Here is a 20,860-nt window from a genome sequence, read left to right as displayed (position 1 = left end):
CGACGCAGAAAGATTGCAGCAATATCGTTTTATCTAAAGTTTGGTGGATGTAGAAAGATTGCGGCAATATGTTTTATCCAAAGTTTGGCAATATGTTTTATCCAAAGTTTGGTGGTTGAGGCAAAGTTTTCTTATATTTAAAGTTTTGTATCGAATTCTTATACCCAAGTTTAATAGGTTTCAAGTAACATTGGCACTTGTTTCACTCCATTATTTCTTAATGCCAGTTATCACCCACGCGTCATGTTTCCCTATATCACACTACACTCCTTGTCTTCCTGCAGAAACAATACATTCTTTCTTCATGTAGAAACAATACATTCTTTCTTCCTGTTTTCCTACAGAAACAATTCATTTAGGGCTTGATACTCTACGTAATCTTCTTCGGAGTTAACTGAGATGCAAAATTCTCAGCCTTCTAGCAACTCTTCTTAGGTCTACTCAACAGGGTCATTAATTGAGATGAAAAATTCTCAGCCTTCAAGCAACTCTTCTTAGGTCTACTCGACAGGGCCGAGTCAGGTTCAGGGGGTCGGAGTAATCGAGTTTGTGTTGGGTTCGGTCCGGTTTACCTGCCCTAAGAGACAGCTCCAGGTTACACATCCTGTGGTCAGGTGGACAAAAGGGAGCCAAAGGATGGGATAGAGGGGTGACCAATGTAGCAGGGGGCGATTAGTCAGACACCAATGAACCCTAAAAAAAGGGCCAAAAGGGGATTAAGGAACACTCCTTTTCATTTTCTTGTTTTCTCTATGGCATGGTTCATAAGGCAGAAAGAAGATGTATCCACAACTCAGGAACTAACTACTACTACCCTGAGCTCTGTGAAGGTGATTCTGTGCCTGAAAGGAAGCCAAGCCTGGGCTTGAAACCCAGTCCCTCTTGTTTGTTCCTGATCTTCCAAGAAAGGCAGGTTCTTATCTCCTACTTTCTATTTCCTAGCCAGTTTCCTGGGTCATGAAAAGTCATAGATTAAGAGCCATTTTTGGCTGCTCAGCCCCTGGGACGGCAGACACATCCACAACAGCAGGAAGATTTCCTCTGTCTTTCCTCCCTAAATCAAGGGAGTTTCAAATCTAAGGTACTTCTTCGGGGTTATTGCATCTGAGGTCTTGCTTAATGAGTTGGTTAGCTTCTAGCTTCATGCTTGCTATATGAAGATGGGGTCTTGCTGTGAACTTATTTATTTTGCAGGCTGAGCAATCCATTCCACCTAGCTAGGAAGTAGACACGTTGGGCATGCAAGAGAGATGGAAGTAGACACCTTGGGTATGCAAGAAAGACGAGAGGCAGGCAAGTGGTAAAATTGTGGGCCCACAGGGTTTTACGTGTTGAAATATATTTTTGTATTATACATTTTTGTATTTTTGTTAGTGGTGTCTTCCAGTTTCCTTTTTTTGTGGGTCTTAGAGGCCTTTTTTTTAAAAGCTCTATCTTTAGCCTAATATATTACAGTTTTTCTTTACCTCTATAACTTTTGAAGTCCAGCTTAAGTCCAACTTAATTTGACAGCCTTTGAAGTCCATCATTATTTGACAGGTATGGTCGTGACATTTTTTGGGCTTAAAGAATTTCTTGGGCTTAGAAATGTATATGCATTTCACTTTTGTTAACTACTGATTTCATTAGTGATGCAATGTTTTGCATATATAGGCTGCTTGGTATCTGCTCAAGAATGTAAATGGCATATTATGAATTTTGATTTTATCCGTGACCCCCTATTCATCGTCAGATTCAAGGGTGATGAAAAATAGTCTGGATAATCCATGACAGAGTCTTCACCTCCAAAGGGTTCCCCTGCAAAAACGATTCTGGTTGTAGTTAGGGTTTCCATCTCATTTTCTATGCTTCGATTGAGATGATGATCAACCCGAGAGATAAAACCATGTGGTGAATTGCTGGAACACCCTCATGGGTTGCTGCTCCATGAACGTATTCAAATCAGTTGTCCTTAGAGGGTTTGGGTTTGCCTCATCCATAACTCCATGACGAGTCTGTCTATATGGTGTTTTCTGCCTAGTTCTTTGCCTCAATCAATTTCTTTCGTATGCATATGGGTAGTCTGGAATTCTCCTTGGCATCCTGGAGAAACCAAGAATCTCAGTTGGAAGTGATACGCTCTACCAAAGGTTGATCCAACAGGTTTATCCTGCATCACTGAGAATGAGTGATAGTGCAGAACCCTTGACTCTTCTTGGTTGCTAGTGCCTCGTAAGGATTAACATTTTGCTTAGTTCCTTACCAGAAAATTCAGTAACTAATTGTTAAACCTTAGGGATCCTAGTCATTCCTCCCACCAATAATACTTCATCTAACTCCTTAGGAGTCACACAAGCATCCCTCATACAATCCTTACAAGGTTGCCTTGTTCTTTCAATCAAATGATTCACAAGAATTTCAAATTTCGACTGAGTCAATTGAATATTTAAATGTTTTGCACCAGAGGCATCTGATGTGATGAAAGGCAGACTAATATCTATCGAGGTGGTTGAAGAAAGCTCAATCTTAGCTTTCTCAGCTGCTTCTCGCAACTTCTGCACAACTTCCTTACTGTTCATCCCGTATAACAGAGCAGCAGGAGTAGGTTCATTTATACTTCATTAAAATTATTCAATCCCATGAAACTGTAGATTTGTAAGTTTTCCCCATGCCTAGCTATATTTTTTGAAATATTTGCAGATTTGCAAGTGTACCCCATGCAACCTCATGCACCTGCCTCAAGCGGTCATTACATATAAACATCAGTTAACTAAACTCAAATGTATTTCCCTAAAACTCAGATCTTCATGCATCTTCCCCATGGTGTCATTACATGTAAACTTTGAGTTAATCATATTCAATTTAAAACCTTCATAAATTTCTAATAATAAGAGAAAACTAGAAGCCATCTATGTACAGGATATCTTGGGGCCTGTTGTGCGAAGCTCCATTTTCTCCTTCCACTACAGAGACTTTCTCTAAATCATCAAGCTTCCCCATTTTCTGTGTCAGCAGCTTTGGCAGTGTCATATGATGCATGCAGTTCAACAAAGATGTAATACACTAGTATTATGGCAGTCCAAACACCAAACCTGATGAAGGAAGCATTTAATTATGGAACCCAAAAGAAAAACATTTATGGCAATGGATAGAACTGGTATCCAAGGCACCAATGGCACCCCCACATATTTGGCTTTCTAGCCATTGGAACAAACAACCTTAGTGCTAATGTACCTAGAAACAATGTCGGCACTCATATTACATAACCAATCCACCCATCACTAGTAGCCCAATGTACAACATTCTCAATTGAGGATGCAATGATTATAGCTAGAAATATGATTAGCGTTTGTTGATATTTAATATTTGTTTCTCCATAAACAAAATATATCCTCACAAGTAGTTCTATGGTTACTAGAATGAATAAGAACAAAATGTTGATGGATAGTAGGTTGGAGAGGACATCTAGGCTTATGAAAAATGCTATAACTAATGTGGTAATGATCATTATGGAGTTTTCATCTTCATGCATCTTCCAACGGTGTCATTACATGTAAACTTTGAGTTAATCATATTCAATTTAAAACCTTCGTAAATTTCTAATAATAAGAGAAAACTGGAAGCCATCTATGTACAAGATTTCTTGGGGCCTGTTGTGCGGAGCTCCATATGCCCCTTCGACTACAGAGACTTGCTCTAAATAATCAAGAATACCCATTTTCTATGTGTCAGCGGCTTTGGCGGTGTCATATGATGCATGCAGTTCAACAAAGATGTAATACACTATTATTATGGCAGTCCAAACATCAAACCTGATGAAGGAAGCATTTAATTATGGAACCCAAAAGAAAAACATTTATGGCAATAGATAGAAATGGTATCGAAGGCACCAATGGCACCGGCGAAAATGTTAAGAACCCCTCTAAATTTAGATATATAATAAATGGGAGAATCTGCATGATACATAGGAAAAATGGAAGGCAATTTTATCAATAATATAATATGTGTATATAATTTTTTTGGCGAATCTCACCAAATTATATTATATTCTAAAATCATGGAGAATTTTTCATTGGATTATAAAATCTTGTAAGATCTTGGCGAATATTTCACTTAATAATAAAGGCTTTGTAAAGGGCTAACAATGTTCATAATGAGTATTTCTTGTAATGGCTTGAAGTCTTACTAATCAATCCATCAAGAACCAAAACAAGTATATTTCTTATATGGAATATAAAGATATTTCTCATGGAAAGTCAATTAGGTTTAGCACAGGTGGTAGGGAGAAATCCTACATTTGACAATGTGTTGGACTCATACTGAGTATTTCTTGTAATGACTATGAGCCTTGTTTTCTAAGCAATCCCTCGAGGACTGAAATATGTATATTACTCATATCGAATATAAATATATTTCTCATGTATTGGAATATAAATATATGAGTGAGGAGTGGGAAATGAACCACAATAAGTCCTTAGAAAATTGACATGAAGAAGATAAGTGCAAAAAATAGAAAAGGTGAAAATGGAAAAATTGAGAAGAAATACAAGGGAAAAATGGTGAAACAACAAATTAATAATCCATGGGAGGAACAATGATTAGAGATAGTGAGGGAAGATGTTCCCTCAGCCTAGGGGTAACAAAGGTGGACATTAGAACTCTCACTTATGCAAGTGTAGTTAAACAAACATTAAGCTCTATGCCAGTCATGAGAGGGAGGAAATATGGGAAATAAATGTGAGAACAAGAATTTAAATGGAACAAAACATTGGGATTACAATCCTTGCTCGTTGAGTTTGGGTAATTCCTTTGAGGCCTATTGAAAAATTAGGAATGATCTATTTATGTATCTTGTTATATAATTAGTTTGAAAATAGTTTCCAAATAGCTATGTTAAGGCATGGATTTTGTGAAATGTTTTTTACTCATCCTACCTATCTTTAGATGGAGATGAACAAATATAAGTATTGGAGATAGAATTCTCACATTTTTTTGTTGTAACAAATTGTACAGGTATAGCCATGTACACCATTAAGTATTCCCCAACTGTATCGGCAATATTCCCAGACCAAAAACTTTTTAGTACTAAAAGGCATAAAAAACCCAACTTTACATACTAAAAGAACATATTATAAAATCTACATGGTGAAAATCAACACAAAAGGTTATAGTGCATAAATGTTTGCAATAGAAATTAGCCTTAAAACTCCTGTGGCCAAGCAAAACAATGACGATAAGCTCGTGTCTCCCTTGGAATTTTATGTATCAAGATGAAATTGCAAAATGCAAAGCCCTAGCCAAAAATAAGTGAGAACCCCTCGCATCAGTCAAAGAAGCGGTTTCTACCCTGCAAAAATGCTCAACATTTCAAAGCATCGCCCTTAAAATGTAGAGCCCTACATATATTCGTAAGAGCTAAGAAGGAACATGAGATTTTACTATTTGCGAGCAGGTAAATAGCCTGATCATGATTTAAGTAATGTTTTGTTAAATTTCAAGGGTTGTGGCTTGCAATTCAAATCAAAAAAATTATAATGTAATTAACTTATGTATTCTTTATCTTATAGTATTTCTTGAATTGCCAGTTTTTACATCTTAGTATCATCCTCCCCGCAATTTGAGCGCAAAGAAGCCTATCATGTGGCAAGGAATCTTTTTTTCTACCAGGGTTTTGGATTTTAGACCCATCATTGGAAAACTTGGCTTGGTGTGAATAAAAATGAGTTTTGAATATTTATTTTTTAAATATGTACTAATTAAAAAAAAATTTATATAACATTTGAAACTAAGGAGAGATTTAGTTTTCAGTTTTGAATATTTATTTTTTAAATGTATATTAATTACAAAAGTCTAGGGAGAGATGTTGTTCTAAGAGAGATTAGTAGATAAGTGTTGTTATGATTTTTCTTAGTGAATTTTAGTTTTAAAATTGTCTATATTGACAAAAATTATTACAAAATATTTAAATTTTAAAATGAATATACATGGTCACCTTAGGTACTATGATTGTTTCCTTAACATGATAAAAAATGAACTAGCTAGAATCTAACAACACTTTAGGATACCTCTAAGGACACATATAAAATAATAATTATAGTTATCATATTAAAATATTAATTTATGTTTTAATTTAATGGTGTCAACATAATATTATATTGCATGATGGTTAATTTTCATATATATATATATATATATATATATATATATACATATATATATTAGGCAAACCCTTGTAACTTGAAATGACCTCTTTAGTTTTGGAATTAAATAATATGTATTCTATTTATTATGTTTTGTGAGTGACCTCCTTGTGGAAAAAACTAAAGAATTAAATAATATATATATATATATATATATATATATATATATATATATATATATATATATATATATATATTATTATTATGTTTTGTGAGAGACCTCCTTGTGGAAAAATATCATGTTTGAGTGATGATTATATAAATAAACCATTACAAATTTAATTATATCTCAATTCAAAAATTGAAAGTGAAGATAATCATTCACTCACAAATTTGGACAACTTGTAATTATAATGATCAAATCACTTTCCCTTTATATAATATTGTCTCATCAATGATTTTTATATCAAGTTAATTAATTATAATTTAAGTGAATTTAAAAAAATTAACCATTAAGATAGAAAGTGATTAAGTCATTAATATACCATATTTTAATGTACACAAACTATAAAATATAAAGCAACAAAACAAACATTTTTCTCATGATATTAGAAAACCTGAAATCTCCCAACAACTACTAGTGCTTCTAGCTTTTTCCAGCCCCATAATTGATATTTTTCATATTATTGATTTTTATTTTAATTTAAAATGAAAAAAAAAGATTAATTAAGTGGATAAATGTCTTTGTTTTGGAATAGGTTTTAACAATCATGATCAATCTATGCAAACCTCCCAAGTGATATGTAGAATATGGGCACTTAATAGGCAAGGGTTGTAGATGCTTCACCTGATCAAAACCATAATCAAGAGTAAACCATATCGCTATATAAAAAAACCTTACATTTTGCAAATCCAATAAACTATATGTCTATGTAAAAAAACCTTACATTTTGCAAATCAGAGTATATTACTTTATGAATTCACAATATCCCTCTCTTTTGATACACACCAACCTAGATCCATCGTTAGTTAAGGTGAATGGGAAATGAGAATCAAAACCTAGTGAGTGGGAAATGAGAATCAAAATCGAGGGTTTTGAGGGATACGCAGAGGAAGAGGGAGAAGATGCATCTAGGCTAGTTTATGAGAATCAAAACCTAGTGAGTTGGAAATGAGAATCAAAACCAATGGTTTCGACATATAGGAAGAGGAAGAGGGAGAAGATGGATCTAGGCTAGTTTAATTCCCCCTTTAAAAAGACTATATTCCACATGAATATCATGGGAAATACCATGGGTTGTCATAAAACTGGAGCTCAAAAACCACTGGTAACTTCACAGAACAAGACTACATCCTTCGATGCAATTAAAAAAACCTTGCAAATGATAGCTAGAATATGGGCACTTAATAAACAATGGTCATAGATGCTTCACCTGATCAAAACTAGAATATAGACACTTAATAGGAAAGGGTCATAGACATTGCACCTGACCAAAACCATAATCAAAACTCATCAAAACCAGAATATGGGCACTTAATAGGCAAGACCATAATCAAAAGTAAACGATATCCCTATGTAAAGAAAATATTACATTTTGCAAAACCAAGTATACTACTTTAAGATATCCCTATGTAAAAAAAAAATATTACATTTTGCAAATCCAAGTATACTACTTTAAGAATTCATAGCATACCTCTCTTTAGATATACACGAGCCGAGATCCATCCCTCTCTAAGCTTGAGAGATCGACAAATCTTGAGAGATCGATAGTTAAGGCTAATTCGAAATGTGAATCAAAACTGAGGGAGAGAGAGTGAAAGAGGGAGAATGAGAATATGGATTTAGGATGGTATAATTCCCCCCTTTAAATAGACTACATTCCACATGAATAGCATGGGTTCTTATAAACCTTGAGCTCAAAAATCAGTAATGGACAAAACAATATCTCTTGACATAAAATAATAACATAGACTTTTCATTTTAACATAGGGTTATTAATTATCAAATCTCTAGATAGATCCAAAGTTAAAATGGATCTAGGTTTGTTTAATTATTAATTATTATAATTTTTAATTTTATTTATTTAATGTAATTTATGTTTTTATGTAATTTCATTGAGTCAAAATATTTTAATTTTTAATTAATCAATTAATCAATTTTTTTAATTTGATTGAGCCATAATTTTTAGATAACGTGACATGACATTACAATATCTTTTCCATACCAAAAATGTAATAACATTAAATTAAAAAAAAAAAAAACTATAAAATATTTTGATTGTAAAATGAGAGATGGTTTTTGGGCATGTGGTATTGATAAGTCATGGTATTGACCCATTGTATTGTAACAAAGCATGTTCACAATTTAATAATGTCCATGGTAAAGTGGGGGTGAATATCCATGGTTAAAAAAATTGTTATATTATAAGTATTAAATTTTTATGTGCTTATTAATAAAGTTTAAATATGGTTACAAAATTATTAAACTAACTTATCTGGTAAAATGGATCTTAATTTATAACTATTATTTATATCACATATATTTGAATGTTATAAGGGATTTAGATATATCTTAAAAGTAACTATAATATTTTTGCTTTTAGATTTAATTAAAAAATGTTATAAAATTAAATTCAAATAAAATATTTATAAATATTTTGATTCTGAAATGAGAGATGGTTTTTGGGCATGAGCTAAGGTATTGAATCATTTTAATCTCCCAAACCAGGGGTAAATATCGAAATTCGGCGATTTTAAGGGAATACGATTTCCCAAAACCAGCGAATCAAGCCAAATGAAGGTTCGGTTAGTTTATCCGCCCATTTTTTATTTTGGGCTAAAATAAAAAAATTTATTATTTTTTAAGTAAAATTGGGGCTAACTATATGAAAAGGGTTTTTAATAAAATAATCGCCCTCTTAAAATGTAAAAACCCTCAAATTTCGCCTTTGGGCTATAATTCGCCCCTAAAATTTACCATGAATGGCACCCCCACATATTTGGCTTTCTCGCCATTGGAACAAACAACCTTAGTGCTAATGTACCTAGAAACAAATGAGGCATTCATATTAGATAACCAATCCACCCATCACTAGTAGCCCAATATACAACAGTGGTATCTGAGGATGCGATGATTATATCTAGAAATATGATTAGCATTTGTTGATATTTAATACTTGTTTCTCCAGGAACATAGTATCTCCTCACAAGTAGTTCTATTGTTACTAGATTGAATAAGAAAAAAAAATTGATGGATAGCAGGTTGGAGAGGACATCTAGTCTTGTGAAAAATGCTATAACTAATGAGGTAATGATCATTATGGAAGTTTCATCTTCTTGCATTTTCTCCACGGTGTCATTACATGTAAACTTTGAGTTAATCATATTCAATTTAAAACCTTCATAAATTTCTAATAATAAGAGAAAATTGGAAGCCATATATGTACAGGATATCTTGGGGCCTGTTGTGCAGAGCTCCATTTTCTCCTTCCACTACAGAGACTTGCTCTAAATCATCAAGCTTCCCTATTTCTGTGTGTCAGCAGCTTTGGCGGTGTCATATGATGCATGCAGTTCAACAAAGATGTAATACACTAGTATTATGGTAGTCCAAACACCAAACTTGATGAAGGAAGCATTTAATTATGGAACCCAAAAGAAAAACATTTATGGCAATGGATAGAACTGGTATCCAAGGCACCAATGGCACCCCCACATATTTGGCTTTCTAGCCATTGGAACAAACAACCTTAGTGCTAATGTACCTAGAAACAATGCAGGCATTGATATTAGATAACCAATCCACCCATCACTAGTAGCCCAGTATACAGCAGTGGCAACTGAGGATGCAATGATTATAGCTAGAAATATGATTAGCGTTTGCTGATATTTAATACTTGTTTCTCCAGAAACATAGTATCTCCTCACAAGTAGTTCTATGGTTACTAGACTGAATAAGAACAAAATGTTGATGGATAGCAGGTTGGAGAGGACATCTAGGCTTGTGAAAAATGCTATAACTGATGTGGTAATGATCATTATGGAAGTTGCATTGATTGGAGTTCCTTTTTTCTCATGTACCAATGCAAACCAGGGTGGGAACATATGTTTCCTTGCAATGTGGGTCAGATACTTGTCCTGGCCTACAACACCCACCATTATGACAATGGCCATGCCCTCAAGGGCTCCAAGGGCTATTATGTATTTAGCCCAATCCATTCCCACCTTTGTGAAAACTACATAGTATGCAGCATCAGGATCAATGGTTTTGTAGCTGTGCATCTGGCATAATGTCATAGCCATGAGACAGTAGACCATTATGATGACCACCATGGATCCAATCAGTCCAATAGGAATGCCCTTTGCAGGATTTTTGGTTTCTTCCACCATCGTTGTGACTTCATCGAAACCAAGGTATGTGAAAAATATAACCGTAACTTATGTGAAAATACCCCCCACTCCGTAAGGAATAAGTCAATTCCAATGACATCACTTCCAGTTCCCTTCAAACTGTGGGAAGCAAAAATGACAAATTAGTACAAATGATAAAGTTTGTTCTATTGAATGTATCTATCACATGGAAGAAGACTATGTCTAATGGCTAGATAATGAGAATACAATTTTCCCTTTTATATGGAAGCAGTTAATACTAAATCACAGATAGCCAAAGTCCATTGGCTCATTCAAAGTTTATGGTTTGTATGATATGGCAACCCAGCCATTTTAGCACACTTTGTAGGTGAAAAAAAATAGTACACTAATTAAACCATCCAGCGGCATCACAATTCAGGTCTCTTACAATTAGCTTCACTCTTGCATACATAAATATTGTCTATTTCTTTCAAGAAGCGGTAGTGTTAAATAGATACAACTCCTAGAGTTTCCCATATGAAAATATTAATGCTCCTAGATTTCTGAGACCAGTGATGTATGGTCTGCTTTTAATATAACTCCTCACAAAATAAGCTTAACAAGGATATTTTCAACTTGAAAAAGAATTTTCTTATCCAATTTTGTGTTGATTGTCCCCACTAGATAGTCTTCAATATTGGGGAAATGCGGGATGAAAGAAAACTAGGACAATTATGAAACAGATTATTAGGATCCTTGTCAAGGCTTATTTTTGTATTATGTTTGAAAATAAACTGGATCTTTCGTCAATGACATTGATTTTGAGGTAAACATTTGTTTACAATTCAAAAGCAATTTTCAGAAAATTCATAACAGAATTTGAAAGTTTCTGTTTCATCCCATTTAAGTTACATTGTAGATTTCCCAATGCAGCTTTGGAATTTTTTGCTGAGTAGTGTATCTCCATTGGTAAAAGTTTTAAGCTTTAGTTTCGCATCATTATCTTACAATAGATGACAAAGTTCATCAAACAATTGTATTGGAAAACTAAATATCATTTGAAATTGAGGGTCGTCAATACTAACATGAAAATTGTAGTGGTTCCACCAATCCACTGACTGAGGCTTGACAAAGGATTGGATTGCAACTTTCGCATCCCAGTCTGACATGATCAGTTCAGATGATGTAAGAATACATTGTTCTGAAAAATAGTTTACAACAACAATATCCATTGTTGTATCCTCTTCTATATCTTCATCAGGGTATTGATTGACCGCTTTGAGTATTCTAGAGTGAGTAGGAGCATTCCTAAGCAACCCTGTCATTTTCAAGCTCATATAAATATGTTAACAATTTTTTTTCCTTTCTTCCAATTCTTCTAAGGATTTTTAATGCATTCATTTTGTTATACAGATAAGGACTACCTATCACTTTCATTATGTCTTTCAACTACTTTCTTTATCAAGTTATATTTCTTTCCAAAGCAATTTTTTCATTTTCAATTCCTTTGTCATTTCTAAAAATGACTTGTTACTAGAGATTTGATATTTTTTTGGCAACACAATGGTAGAGCCTATTGTTTTAATATATCTATTTTGTGGAAACAATCATCTTTAGTCTTTGCTCATCTCATCAATATTTTTTGTAAATCTGTAGATAAGAGCAATAGAAAAAATTGCTAAAGTAATTGAGTTTCTGCGAAGACAATTGCACAAGGAAACTCTCGTAAGTAATACAAACATGTTCCACTTACTCAGAATGGTTATACATCTTAGTATTTTTTATACAGTTTGTTAGTGAACTTTCGAGGGCATTTTTGAAGCCCTGGCGATAGCTTAGGGTTGCCACAAGCTAATCTTTTATACATTTATGATCACTCGGCTAAAGCAACATCACTCTGTACATTGTATCGGAGAAGGTTCATCATACCCTTGCACATCTGCTTTCTTCCTTTATCAATATGTCAAGATTAGAAAGAGAATTTTTCTTTGCAATTACAATTTTATGTTTTATATTGGATTGGTATCTGCCTATAATTCGGCATTGTTGAATAAGATGAACATACTAGAGCTGTGCATATGGTTGCAAATGAACAGTTCGATCTTCAGGTACGTTTTCTTTCAAGATAATTGTCTCTATCTCAACTTATATGTTTAGAAAACTATAATGCAATGCATGCATGTTCATTGTATATGTCTCGCACTAAGCATCTACCACTGACATATTTAGTGTGATTGTATAGCAGCTCCATTACCTAGAATCGAAGCTCTCTCATCAACCCATAAGCAAAACATGGCCTGAAATGGAGAACAACTAAGTGCAGTACTTAGTTAGATGTCGAACTATTTTCAGATCTCATGGAGCATCATTGTTGTACAGGAGAAGGAATATGTAACACTTAATGCTACTCTAAATCTCATGGAGCATCATTGTTGTATGAGAGAAGGAATATGTAACACTTAATTCTACTCTAAATCTATTTTTTCATCTCCTGCATGGACTAGTTATACTATTTTTTAGTGTCCTGAAACAAAGAACAACTAAGTGCAACACTTAGTTAGATGTCGAACTATCTTCACATCTCATGGAGCATCATTGCTGTACGGGAGAAGGAATATGTAGCACTTAATGCTACTCTAAATCCCCCTGATATTGTGAAAGACATATCTAAAGTATTGCAACTATTGCATATCTAAGCTATTTGTTTCTGGATTATTTAAGTATTTGTTTCTAGATTATTGTGCAGAATTTTACAATAATGTTAATATGATTTAGAATGCTTCGATTTAAAAACTAATACGCAAAATCATTGATATTTCAGCAATTTGTCTATAAAAATGAAATCTCATACTTGTTATACTATTTTTTAGTATACTTATTATCATTGATTAATTCGTATATGGCACTGTTCAGACTAATTATACTATTTTTTAGTATATTTACTGTCATTGATTAATTTGTATATGGAAATGTTCATTAAGCAAGCCTTATGTTAACACCCAGGTTGTTCCCTTTGACTCCCAAGGGAATACGGCCGGGGTAACCACTAACCAATCTTTGGATTACAGTTTCTAGCCAAACTGTAATCAGAGAGGGCTCTCTCTTTATGATTTGTCTCTGTTTTGATAGTGTTTTAGGCTAGCTATTATGTTCAAGTTTGTTTAAGGTTTTGGTTGGATGATAATTTCAGTCAAGGTGCTTATGCATTCTCCAAAGTGTTCTAGTCCATTGGGCTATGGAGTCAGTGGTCCTTTAGTTGTTTTGAGGTGCTGTGTGATACTATAGTGATGTTGCAGAGCCAGTTTAGTGTCTGAGGAAAAAACGTTTATAGTAGTGATTGAGTGGGGTGTATCCAGTTTATGCAAGGCAATTAAGAATCTTGCAGTGAACTGCTAAAGAAAGACAGTGAGAATATTATCCTAGAAGCAATGAAGAATTCCTAGGTAACATTCATTACACATAGAATTAATAGACACATGAGCAATTAAGAATTCATGTCCATAGTAATCCTGTAGACAAACATTTACAGCAGTAAAAATTGAGCACAAGGTGTAATGAAACAAATCCTGCACTATTCTTTTTCTTTACTGCTAGTTTATTGCAACATGAGTGTGATTTGGTAAACATAAGAAAACAAGAAACAGAGATTGAGAAAAACTTGTTATTTCATCAGACATCACAGGAATTCTGCATCAGCACATGTAGCTTCATCCAGACATCAGATATTTCAGGAAATCACTGAGCTGATCCAGCCCTCTGTATTAGATAATTCTGAAAGTGTACAATACATTTGCCTCAGAGTGAAAATTACCAACCCCTTATGCGTTACTAAGGGGAGTATATATACAAAGTTTACATAAGAAAATATCTGAATGGAGAGTGAATGCTTCATTAATAGCATGCCAACCGCTGGAGTGTAGCAGCTGAGAAAGTTAATGCTGTAATAACTTTTGTTCCCTTAGCTGTCAAAAATGGTCAGAGCTTGTTGACTTGCTGGCAGTTGGAGTCGGCTGAGGGTACGCTGTCAAAATTTGCGCATTTCTTTCACCTTTTGGGCCAGCCGTTGTTGTCTATGTGCTGAGTCATATTTCAGCTGCTTTTAAAGCTGACTTTATCATGCTGTTGTCTTGTAGTGACCTGGAGCTGGCAGTGGCCGAATGACTAAAGCTACCGTGGCAAAATCTGAAGCATAAATTGCCACCAATCCTCCTTAGGCATTTGATGTCTGCGCATCTTTATCAATGTTTCCTCGGCCTCTGTATGTCTATAAAGATTGGGAGGGGTTTCAAACAGGTGATTCACTTCATTCTCAATGAAGAACAAGCCTTCAAGTTTGTCATATAAGCTCTGCCCTGTGGGAGGCCCTGCTTGTTCAGATGAACTGCCAGATGCAACAATCTAATTTTCAATAGTGGTTGCCATTCTGTTGGCCATTTGATCTGGAGAGATCAGTTTTCCTACACCACTTAGTAAGCTGGGCAGGCCTTTTGCTTGCAGCACTCCCATTTTAACTTTGTATTCCTCCACATCTGCTTGCATCTCATAGTACTTCCTCTCCACTGTTTGTATATAGTTTCTGAGAGTTAGTACCTTCTTGGCAGAGAGGACAGCTTCTGTTCTGTTGGGAATGCCTATAGCTGCCAATTCCTCCCTTTCTTGCCTGTTCAGGAAGTCTATCATTCTGTTTGCCTGCTCTGCTCTGTTCCCTAGCACTGTCTTGGCCTTCTGAATTTCTGCTTGAGCTTGGCCCATTAAATCCATCTGCTCATGCATTATTTTTATTGACCTCCATTGTTGTTTGATGGATTGGCCAATCTTGGCCCATAGAATTCTTTTTATATCGGCCATGGCACTTTCCAGATTTAACTCTTTCTCCAAGGCCTTTATCTTTTCTTTCAGAGCTTTTATTTCTCTGCTTTGCTCTGCCACAGTCATTTTTGACTTGTCATATTTGGCATCTAATTCTGCCAGTTTGGCCTTGGCCTGTTTTATTTCATCAGCCTGCAGCTCCATTTGTTTTATGGCCTTGGTCAAGTCTTCTACACTCGTGCTGGTATCTGGAGCTGTTGTTGTTCCTGCTGCTTCTGTTGTGGGGGCCACTGCTGCCCCTGAAGTTGTTGTTGTTGTTGAAGTAGTTGGAGGAGCTTGGGAAGTGGATTATGCCTGTTTATCTTGTAGTGCTCCTTCCAGCTCTTTCTCCAAATCCCTGATCCTCTGGTCTTGCTGCATTAGGAGGTCTAATTGGTCATCGACCTGTGTTTGCTTTTGAAGCTCTACGGTTTGAGGATGCTCTGTGGGCTGCAGCTTCAACCTTTTCTTCAATGCATTGAGGTCATCATCTTTCTTCTTCATGAGGGCCTTCACACCCGTTGGATCACTAGGATCATGTCCTAGATCAATGATGATCTCCTCAAGAGACTTTATTCTATTGTCTTTGGCCTGAGAGGACATTCTCTCAAAATCCAACTGGGTGTTGGTGTTTTTTAGGGACTCTTTCACCTCATGGGCTATGGTGGCCTTCTCTACCAAGGTTGCATAGACCATCTCCCCAGCTTGCTTATGGAGTTCAATCTGATCCATGGGATGTATATCTCTGGCTAGGACCTCCACCCTTGTCTTTACAAAATCTGCAGCTGTCTTAGGCTGCGGCTCTTTGGGCTTAAAGTGGCTGAGGAGCAATTTTTCCTGCTGAATGTCATATACCGACATTAGCCTTTCTTGCTGGGCTGGTGTTGCATCTATGAATTGCTTGTAGACCTCAGCCCTTAGCAGCTCATTCTGAGCCTTTATTTGCTTGAAAGAAGCCTTGGTGCTCTTGGGCTTCTTGCTTTGTTGAGAAGAAGAGGACACCTCCAAACCGAGCTGTAAAGTTTGCTCCTACTGAAAGGAGCTTGTACCTGTATGCTGACTGCCCTCCCTGTCTTTTCTTGCACTGTCTAAGACATCTTCAGTAATGTCTTCTACCTCTAGGGAGTCTGCTCTTTGCCTTTTGGCTTCTGGCTGGTGGGAGGATCCACTGAGAGGAGTGGACTCTTCTCTTTCTCTTTTTGTACCCCTTTCCTCATGTGCTGGGGTCTGCAAAATTGGGGCAGTCAATGGCTCAGTTTGAGGTGGTGGTGTTTGCGTTATTGGAGCTGCTGGCAGCCCAGTTTGTGGTAGGACAGTTTGCCCTTGCTGCTGTTCTGGCTGCTGCTCTGTTTGCTGCTCTGTTTGCTGCTCTGTTACAGGGGCAGACTTTTCCTTCACTGCTTCCTCCTCTGCACCCATTATACCTTTGCCTTTGTCTGTCACCAGTGCTGATGTAGAAGATGCCTTTATTACTGGTGCAGTCCTTGAGGCTGAGGTCCCTTCTCCCACTAAATAAGGCGGTCTGAAAGGTACCTGCTGCACATAGTCTAAGTCAATAGTTTTTTCAAGCTCCCTCCTATTCTTTAGCATTCTCTCTTCCTCAGTTAGATTTTCAACTAGAGTATCCATCTGCCATTCTTGCAGGTTGGCATATTTTTCAATGTGTGGGTACTGGCAATGCTTAATGTCTATAAGCCTATACTTGTTTCTCCTAGCAGTGATGAAACCTTCAGGGTCATAATGGACCCACCGAAAACTATAGGACAGCTTGTATTTATCCTTAAGGATTAGGTCTGCATCTTCCCACCCTTCTTTCTTGTTCATGATGAAGGGGCCCAACTGGTGTTTGAACTTGAGGTGGGCCTTCTTTTTAGCGCTGTGGAAATGGGTGAGGTCGGACTGAATCAATTGCATGTAATACTCCAAGGCAAATAACCTCATAGGTACATATTTTGGGAGCCTGTATGGACAGAGCTCACAGCCATAGATCCTAAACACAGTATGGTTCTCATATAGGTACTAGTCACCTATTTTATATCTTTTGGAAAGTTGCAGAGCTTTCTTTATCTCATTTGATATTCTGGGAGGAGGGGACCTCATCAACAGGCAAGAGACTGGGTATACAAATTGGTCAACAAACTCACAGTAGGTATAGGGTGAATTTGTGACTTTGTGATAGACAGAGGTCCTGAAGATGACAGATCTTCTTTCCCCTCTATGATCCAGCCTTTTAATGTAGCATGGGAAGGCTTCAGAATGATAGTACATGAACAGGTGGTAAATATAGGCCGAGTACTTGAAGACCCCCTGTCTGTCCACTCTGCTCAACTGATCATGAATCTTGTTAGCTATGAACTTAGCAAAGTTATATTTGCAGGCAGGGGGTTGGCGTGGGCTGTAAGCAGATAGCAATACCAGCATTGTTTTATCCACATGCTCACTGTTTTTGTATCCCAACACATAGGCAATCATGTCCAGTAGAAGCCTGCCTACATCATTGAAATGGACATTCAGGTAGGGAGGTGGCCCTGTAGGCTGGCACTCAGGTCTCATGAAATTCCTGGTGACCTTTTGAATCTCCTCACTGGTCATCTTGGCACCAGTGTCCAGCAAATAGTTCATGGAAAATGGGATCAGCAACTCTGTCTGATCAAAATGTAACATTTTGTTGATGGACTCAGCATTAATGTAGAAAAGGATCCTCCCAGATGGAGTGCTAATAGCTCTGTGCTGCACATCATAGTTTTCAGCACATAGGTGAATGATTTCAGGGAAGACATTTACAGCTGGGAGACAATAGTATGGTAGGTTTGACTCCCATATCCCATGTGTACCATGACCATCCTTATAGTCCTCTCTCAGTTGAGTGAAGGTCTGCAAGAAGTCCCTGTTACCCTCAAAGTCTTCAATAAGATAGTCCTTGTCAGCAAATGCCAAGGCCTCCAGCTCTTTATTTGGTGGATTTAATGGAGCTACACTGAGGGATGAGGATGCAGAAGTAGCCATTGTGAAACTTGATTTCGAAATAAGGTGATAGCAATGGTTTGCAAAGTTCTTTAAGAGCTCAAGTAATAGGCCAAATTTAGACCAAGTCTGAAGTACTTTTCTCAGTGGAAAATGCAAGCTGGTTTCTGTAGTTGTTGCAAATTCACAGGGATGTGAATTGCTAAGGGTAAGTTGCAGAGGGTATGAGGTTTCCTTTGGTAGCAATTGCAGCTGGCCTGTACTCAGCAAAAGGGAACAATGCCGAGCACCTTGAGGAAAATTTTATGGTTCTGGCCCGCGGAACGACTGTTTTAATGTCAATCTTTAGTTCTGGGGGCAATGCAAGTTACTTTAGCTGACTCTTGGTTAGCAGACAGAGCTAGACTATGGATTTTGACCAGTCTTCAATGGTGAATTTATAGAGAAATGAAATGCATGGGCAAAATGGGGAAATCTGGTGAAATACCTGGAAAAAATGCTTGACAAGCCTGCGGGCCGAACTGTGCAGGCTCAATGTAGCTGAATTCTTGACTTGTAGCGGTCTGAATCTTGAATTTGATGGCTGGAAACGAATTTTCGCGGCAGCTGGTTGACAACGGCTACGTCGTTTGTGCGTGAAAATGACCAAAAACGGCTAATTTAGTCGTTTATAACGACAAATTTGGACAAAACATGCCATTGGCGCTTTTCCGCCGATGACGTCAGCATGACGTCATGGTGGGGCCCGGGTACGGAGGTGACGTGGCTGCTGAGGTGTAGGCCAGGGTGGCAGGACACGGTGGCGGGTAGATGCGGTGGCAGGGCTATGTGGAGGATCATATGGCGCGGGGGCGGAGGAGGGCGCTACGTCATGCTGACGTAGTGATGACGTAAGGGAAGGCGGTACAGGAACGATGGTAAGCGGGTTCCCCGCACCACCTTTGGGCAAAGGCGGTATCGGGGAGGGGGGCTCCGAACAACCCCACCGCCTGCCACGCGTCCCTTGTACGGGGCGGAAAACCACTTTCCCCGGACGCTAAAGGTCGGCAGGTCGGGGAGTGAAAATTACCGCCCACCGTTAGATCTGGGCGGCGGAGATCTGACGGCTGGCGGGCCCTCCGACGGATCGTGCAGGTTGGGGGGTCCCGCCGGCCTATTAAAATATTAAATTAAATATTTTCGGGCGGAAAACTTTAGGATTGTGGGTTTTCGTGAGTTTTTTGGGGTTTTTGGGTTTTATTTGCAAACGAAGCGGGTTTGGGTAGAAAAGGTCCTTTACAAGGTTTCTTTTGGCAAATGAAGGTTTCAATGGGCCAAATGAATTCAGAAGAGGGGAGGGGGTTTGACTTAGGTTTATCAAAGTGACCAGATGTCATTTTGATCCCTGACAGAGAACATATGGCTATAATGCCAAGGGGAGGGATACTTATAGCATGTTTGGGGTTTATACACCATGGTGTTATAATACTAGGGGAAGGGTAAGATAGGGGATTTATATAATAGAATTAGTGGTTAATATGGATGAAATGGGTGGATGAGGGGAAATACTACTAAGTTTATTTGAAAATCACTTAGTTTAGGGAGTAGATCAAAATGAAAAGAATTTTAGACAAGAAATGTGGCTTTTAAGTGAACAAGAACCACCATGAAACCATAAATTCTTCCATGAATCTCAACTGATGAGGGGATGTTAGTAACAAATGGGAAAAGGGGAAGAAGGGAGGTTAGACATGCTTCTTTGCTTTGCTGCCATCTGATGGAGAAGAACACCTTCTCAATTTATTGATTTTGCTTTGTGAACATAGGCCAACACACACTAAATTGTAATGAATGACACTTCTGCAACCCCATCTGCCTACCCATCTACTTGCCTAGCATTTTTTTGCTTCTTCTTGGAGGGTGCACTTAGGCTAGCAGACCCTTACTTGCCTTTTCTTTTCTTTGGCTTTTTCCTTTTGATGGTCTATCTACTTCTACCCTTATTTCTTCCAAGGTCCCAGATTAAGCTGTTGGGAGCCTTTCTTCTCTACCTAAACTACTTGTCTGCCAAGATTAAACAGTTTGGACAGACTTCTTTCTCTATTCTACAACTGGAAATTCAAAACATGGCATGATCCAGATTAGGCTGTTGGACCATCCATCAAAATTGAGACAACATCAAGCTATATACACAGATTGTTTTCTTTTGGAAATATGTGATCTTTGCATGACCAAAGCAGAACATATTTGGAACTCTTCATTATCAATCATGAAATATGAAACCTATTGGTATAGGTAGCTAACACCTTAAATTTCTTAATTCATGCTTCTATAACCTCTACCGGCAGGGACTACCACTACGACAATCACTCTCTTGTTACCTTATAGCATTTGAATTGCGAGTTGCTTACTTTTATCATTCATTCTTTTTACCTTCTACCCTATTTTATTTTATTCATGTTTGTTTGGGTTTTATCCTTTTCTCTATTCACTTCTGTATAAGATTGGTTACTAACAATGATCCTTTATCACCAATAAGTTTCCTCGAGACAACAGCCAACAGCCAGCAAGTATAGAGAAGGAACTTCAGTAGCCTACCG

General features: G+C 37.1%; 1 pseudogene; it reads right to left on the bottom strand.

Moving 5' to 3' along the window:
* Positions 1 to 9,644: 9,644 nt before the first annotated feature.
* LOC149142708 (cationic amino acid transporter 1 pseudogene) lies at positions 9,645 to 10,589 on the bottom strand (annotated as a pseudogene).
* Positions 10,590 to 20,860: the final 10,271 nt, after the last annotated feature.

Source organism: Pinus tabuliformis, chromosome X, assembly GCF_031772625.1.
Source record: "Pinus tabuliformis cultivar Carrire ecotype Pingquan chromosome X, CPIR1, whole genome shotgun sequence".
In the NCBI taxonomy this organism is placed as follows: Eukaryota; Viridiplantae; Streptophyta; class Pinopsida; order Pinales; family Pinaceae; genus Pinus; species Pinus tabuliformis.
The sequence above is the reverse complement of the archived record's forward strand: the minus strand, read 5'-3'. Positions and strand labels throughout refer to the sequence as shown.